The sequence below is a fragment of the Rhinopithecus bieti genome, unplaced genomic scaffold, assembly GCF_001698545.2.
Source record: "Rhinopithecus bieti isolate Rb0 unplaced genomic scaffold, ASM169854v2 scaffold_14225, whole genome shotgun sequence".
Lineage (NCBI taxonomy): Eukaryota > Metazoa > Chordata > Mammalia > Primates > Cercopithecidae > Rhinopithecus > Rhinopithecus bieti.
In genome coordinates, this window is record NW_016807704.1 from 275,437 (window position 1) to 282,258 (window position 6,822).

Below are 6,822 nucleotides of genomic sequence, written 5' to 3' on the forward strand. Positions count from 1 at the left end.
AAAAAAAAAAAAAAAAGCTTGAATGTTATAAACTCATAGAATCACATAATATTAGAGCTAAAAAAGGACCCTGAGTTCTTTATTAAAAAAAAAAAAAAAAACACTGTGGCTTAAAGGGGTTAAATAAATGGCCCCAAATCAGAAAGGCAGCAACAGATCCAGGACCAGAATCAAATTTTCTTTTCTTTTCTCTTTTTACTTTTCTTTTCTTTTTTCTTTTCTGAGACAGGGTCTTGCTCTGTCATCCAGGCTGGAGTGCAGTGGCATGATCATAGCTCACTGTAACCCTGAACTCCTGGGCTTAAGTGATCCTCCCACCTCAGCCTCCAGAGTAGCTACGACTTTAGGTACTCAACACTGCTTTTAGCTAATTTTTAAAATTTTTGTAGAGACAGCATCTCACTATGTTGCCCAGGCTAGTCTCAAACTCCTGGGCTCAAGCTATCCTCCTACCTGGGCCTCCCAAAGTGCTGGGATTATAGGTATGAGTCATGGTGCCTGGTTCAGAACCAAATTCTAGTGAATCATTGGATATATAGCATCTATTTTTTGAGGCAGAAATTTCACTGTAATTCTAGAGAGTATGCCAATTTAAAAATAAAATGCAATTTTTCCAGATTATGTACTATTAAGTAATTTTCAATTATATGACAAATGATGAACATACACATTTAAGAAGTATAACATACATTGGCCGGGCATGGTGGCTCACGTCTGTAATCCCAACACTTTGGGAGGCTGACGTGGGCAGATCATGAGGTCAGAAGATCGAAACCGTCCTGGCTAACATGGTGAAACGCCATCTCTACTACAAATACAAAAAATTAGCCTGGCATGGTGGCACACACCTGTAATCCCAGCACTCGGGAGACTGAGACAGGAGAATCACTTGAACCCAAGGGGCAGAAGTTGCAGTGAGCCGAGATGACGTCACTGCCCTCCAGCCTGGGGAACAGAGTGAGATTCCATCTCAAAAAAAAAAGAAAAAGAAAAAGAAATATAACATAAATTAATTTATGCCTTTAATACTAAATTTGCTTATTTTAAAAAATTATATACAAGCTGAATCTGATCCAACTGGCCACATTACTTTCGGATTATTTCACCATTGTATTTATTTCAAAATATACTTATTTCACTGATGTTTGGTTGGTTGAAAAAACTCCTTAAAACATACTTATTTACTTCAAATAATAATGTAAACACACAAAGTATGAGCTCAATTTACCCTGTTTTGAAGAATATAAGTTGATACAGTATACCTAGTACTTTCTGGGGTTGTTTTGTTGTTGTTGTTGTTGTTTTGACAGGGTTTCCAGGCTGGAGTGCAGTGGCATGATCATGGCTCACTGTAACCTCGACCCCCCAGGCTCAAGCAATCCTCTCACCGCAGCCTCCTGAGTAACTGGGACTACAGGCATGTGCCACCATGCCAGGTAACTTTTTGCATTTTTTCTAGAGAAGGTGTTTCACCGTGTTTCCCCGGTTGGTCTCCAACTCCTGGGCTCAAGCAATCCACCTGTCTTAGCTTCCCCAGAGTGCTGAGATTACAGGTGTGGGCCACTGCACCCAGCCTTGTCTGTTTTTAAATCCTAGGAACATTCCAAAGGGAGCTGTCTTTCTTCAAGAGAATTTATAATATCAAGCAGCACATCATATGCAAAAATATGGCACTATTATAATTTATTTACTTATTTATTTATACACACCCAAATCAGATTTAAGGGCACTTTTAAGATTACCTAAAATATAGTTTATGTTACCGTAAGTGTAAATAGAAAACTTATTTTAAGTTTTATTAATTCAACAAACATTGGCTAGCATCTCTGTTAGGCATTATGTTTTCAAAGATGATGTAAAAGCAAATAAATTATTCAAGTGGCTTTAGTATAGATACTCACTAAAACAAACGAGTCATCACTGATTTAGAAGACACTGTTGGTAGTTTTACAGAGCTAGCAGGTATGATACTTTTAAAAGTATATAATATAGAATTAGAATCTAAAGATTCCATTGCCATCAGAGATTTCAAAAAATACAACATAAAAATGTCCAAAAGTCCAAAGCAGTGGTTTTCAACTAGAGACGATGTAGCAAAATATCTAAATATATTTTGAGTTGCCACAACTGGAGAGGTGCTACTGGCATAATGGGTAAGAGGTCGGGGACGTTGTTAAACATCCTACAATGCACAGCACAGCCCTCCACAATAAATAGTTACCTGGCCAAAAATGTCACTAGTGCTGAGGTTGAGAAATGCCAGCCTAAAGTGATTTAATGTGATTCGAGAAGCATTAATTTATTAGCTTAGAGACATGACAAACACAGATATGAAAAATGATGTAGATAGGACAAAAGTTTCACACTTCACATAAAATTCCATATTACTATATATTTATAATTATAAAGACTATTAATGGCACTTTTTTATGAATAGCATTACATTGAACTTTCTTAGATGAGCAGTGATTTTTACCTTGCTGGAATTTTATAGTGGAGCTATTTCCTTCATCTTTTTCAACAAATATTTAACATACATCTATTTTAAATGTTCTATATAAGGTGATAGAATGGAAAGCCAAATAACTGTATTAGGGTATACACACATATAATTTAAAAATTACAATCATTGTGACTAATGCTGTTTTACAGAACAGTGAACAAGACAGTGATAGGACAGAAGAGGATAACTTCTGTAGTTATTTGGGGCATCTGTAGTAAGGGAAGAAAACCAAAGATAGCTTCCCAGAAGAACAAATGCCTGATCCGAATGTCTCAGAAGATAATGTGTCTGGAATTGGTTCCTTCCGGTGAGTTCTTGGTCTCACTGACTTCAAGAATGAAGCCACGGACCCTCGCAGTGAGTGTTACAGTTCTTAAAGATGGTGTGTCCGGAGTTTGTTCCTTCAGATGTTCAGATGTTTCTGGAGTTTCTTTCTTCTGGTGGGTTTGTGGTCTCGTTGACTTCAGGAGTGAAGGTGCAGACCTTCGCAGTGAGTGTTACAGCTCTTAAAGGTGGCACGTCCGGAGTTGTTTGTTCTTCCCGGTGGGTTTGTGGTCTCGCTGACTTCAGGAATGAAGCCACAGACCCTCGTGGTGAGTGTTACAGCTCATAAAGGTAGTGAGGACCCAAAGAGTGAGCAGCAGTAAGATTTATTGTGAAGCGCAAAAGAACAAAGCTTCCACAGCATGGAAAGGGATCCAAGAGGGTGGCCACTGATGGCTCGGGTGGCCAGCTTTTATTCCCCTATTTGGCCCCGCCTACATCTTGCTGATTGGTTCATTTTACAGAGAGCTGATTGGTCCACTTTACAGAGTGCTGATTGGTCCATTTTGCAGAGTGCTGATTGGTGCATTTACAATCCTTTAGCTAGAAATAGACCACTGATTGGTGCGTTTTTACAGAGTGCTGACTGGTGTGTTTACAATCCTTTAGCTAGACACAGAGCACTGATTGGTGCGTTTACAATCCTTTAGCTAGACAGAGAGCACTGATTGCTGTGTTTTTACAGAGTGCTGATTGGTGCATATACAATCCTTTAGCTAGACAGAAAAGTTCTCCAAGTCCCCACTCGACCCAGGAAGTCCAGCTGGCTTCACCTCTCAATAGGGGGGCCTTATATATATATCTTGCTAAATGAAGAACTTCTATTTTACTAATAACAGGTTTACCAATCATCTCAATGAAGTATTTAGAGAACGGAATTGCACAAGGTTTCCATTTTAGAAAGATCACTCAGGATGGTTGTAAAGTGGACAGGCAGGAGAAAGAGATACTAATTAGGACCCATATCCAAGGTGATAAGGCTCTGGAGTAAGACAGTCATCCAATAATGAAGGGGAAAAAGGAGAAGACACATTGAAGAAATGTTAAGAAAAACTCATAGAACTACAGATGATACTTCAAGGAAATTGCCTCTGGTGGCATAAACTGGGACGAGCCCATGCTGTGGGATGCTTTTAGGGTAGGCTAAAAAGGAATATGTAAATATTTATGATACAAAATTACCATCAATTTAAAATGTACATATAACACAAAACTTTTAATTATTAAATTAACCTTTTTTTTCTTTTTTTTGGAGACAGGGTCTTGCTCTGTCACCCAGGCTGGTGGGCAGTGGCATGATCATAGTTCACTGTAACCTCAAACTCCTGGGCTCAAGTGAGTCTCCTGCCTCAGCCTCCCAGGTAGCTGGGACTACACACATGCACCACCACACCCAGCTAATATTTTCATTTTTTTGTAGATATGGGTTCTCACTATGTTGTCCAGGCTGGTCTTAAACTCCTAGCTTCAAGCAATCCTGTCTTAGCCCCCCAAAGCACTTGGATTATAGGCATGAGCCACAATGCCTGGCCTCTTAATTTTATCTTAAGCACAAAACTAACTACAAAATACTTTTAAAATACAGGTATCAAACTTCAGGGCCCAAGTAAAGAATGTGGAGGTCATGATTACCATCCTCACAACAAGAAAAATGCCGAAAAAACTGAAAACCAACAACTCTTCTTGGATCCATCAAAGAATTATGGTAATAGAGCAAACTGCAGCCATTAAAACTGGAGAGATAGACGGGCAGATACAGACAATGAGAGCTTAGTGGGAGCAGAAGCCTGCAGCTGCAGCCACTATCTGGAGGAATACTTGAAACTGTAATTAACAAATTTCTGGAAGCTTAGTGTCGACTAACTTGAGAATTAAAGATTCTGAGGAGGTCCAGTCTTGGGGCGCACCCACACTTTCTTGAGTTTTACCTACAGGAGGCCCATCAGGTTCTCCTGTGAAGACCAGAGAAAAATCCTCATCTGCTCTGGCAGAAGGAGGAATAAAATCACCATTTTGACACACACCAAGAGTTTTCTATTCTTAACAAGGCCTGACTCAAGGGAAACTATTTTACCGGAACCTAACAGAAGAGGGTTTTACCAAAGCCCTAACAACCTGGGGTAAGGGAAATAAATACCTAACTTAGTTTCAATAAAACACTGAGAACCGAATCATGGGACTATAAAATGCTTTCCCCTCCTCCCACCCTACCACCATATCGATAGGTCTGTTGTATAATAACAGAGATTTTAGCTAAGAGAACTTCAAGTCTCAGGCACTGTATCAAGGAATCTCTATGAAAAGCCCAAAACAACAGGGGAGAGAAAAACAAAGGCATAGACGAAATTTCAGCCTCTAATGCCACAGCTACAGCCAACAGTAAATACAGCCTAACTCCTAGCCAGAAAAACATGAAATTTTACACTTAAGACCTATTGACCTCATATCCATTTATCTAATACATCATGTCTTGCTTCCAAGAAAAAATTACAAGGCATGCAAAAAGTCAAAAAACAGTCTGAAGAGACAAAGCAAGCATCAGAACTAGACTCAGATAAGACAGAGATATTGGAATTATCAGAACAGAAAGTTAAAATGACTATGATTAATATGCTACAAGCTCTAATTTAAAAAATAGATAACATACAAGAACAGATGGGCAGTGTAAGCAAAGAAAGGGAAAGTCTAAGAAAAAAATCAAATGGAAATGAAGCATGCTATTGATGGGGTCATCAACAGACTACATACAGCTGAGGAAAAAATAACTGCACTTGAAGAGAGATCAAGAGAAACTTCCAGAACTGAAATGCAAAGAGAAAATAGAATGAAGAAGACAGAATAGAATATCCAAGAACTGTGGGACAAAAAAGGTTGGGGGGGAGGTAAATATATATAATAGGAATACCAGAAGGAAAAGAAAGAAAAAAAGAGAATAAATATTTGAAGTAATAATGACTAAGGATTTTCCAAAATTAATGATAGACATCAAACCATAGATCCAGGAAGTTTTGAGAACACCAAGTAGGATAATGCCAAAAAAAATCTATACCTCGGAATAGCATATTTCTATTTGCAGAAAATCAAAGACAAAGAGAAAATCTTCAAAGAAGCCAGAGGGTAGCAGTGGAAACAATTACCTATAGAGGAGCAAAGATAAGAATTACATCTGATTTATCTTCAGAAACCATCAAGCAAGAGGAGAATAGAGTGAAATATTTTAAGTGTTGAAAGGAAAAAAAAAACCCCACTAACCCAGAATTCTGTGTTCTACGAAATTATCATTTAAAAGTAAAGGAGAAATAAAGACTTTTTAAGGCAAACAAAATCAAAGAAATTTGTTTCCAGTAGATCTGCCTTGCAAGGAATGTTAAAAGTAGTTCTTCAGAGAGAAGGAAAATTATATAGGTCAGAAATGCAGACCTATAAAAGAAAGAAAAGCATCAGAAAAGGAATAAAGGAAAAAGGTAAAATATATTTTTTTTTCATTCTTAACTGATCTAACAGATAACAGTTTGTTCAAAATAGTAATAGCAACAATGTATTTAGTGAATATAGCTTATGGATAAGAGAAATATAGCTTATGGATAAGGGAGAGGAGGGAGAGATTCGGAACACTCTGTTATAAGGTACTTGCACTACCCTTGAAGCACTATCATGTCATTTGAAGGTGGATTTTTATCAGTAGTAAATATAAATTGCAAACTCTAGGGCAATGAATAAGAAAAATTTAAAAGGTATAATTGATATGCTAAGAGAGGAGAGAAAATGGAATCATATAAAATGCTCGGTTAAAACCAGAGAAGACAGCACAAGAGAAGTCAGAAGAAAAGGAAACTTCGGGGGCAGAGCAAGATGGCCGAATAGGAACAGCTCCAGTCTCCAACTCCCAGCGCGAGCGACACAGAAGACCGGTGATTTCTGCATTTTCAACTGAGGTACTGGGGTCATCTCACTAGGGAGTGCCGGACAATCGGTGCTGGTCAGCTGCTGCAGCC

At 38.3% G+C, this 6,822-nt stretch overlaps 1 protein-coding gene across 1 annotated transcript in view; it reads right to left on the minus strand.

The window, feature by feature from the left end:
* The window catches only part of RGS22 (regulator of G protein signaling 22), a 140,390-nt gene that overhangs the window by 6,565 nt on the left and 127,003 nt on the right, over positions 1-6,822 (minus strand). The window lies entirely within an intron of this gene.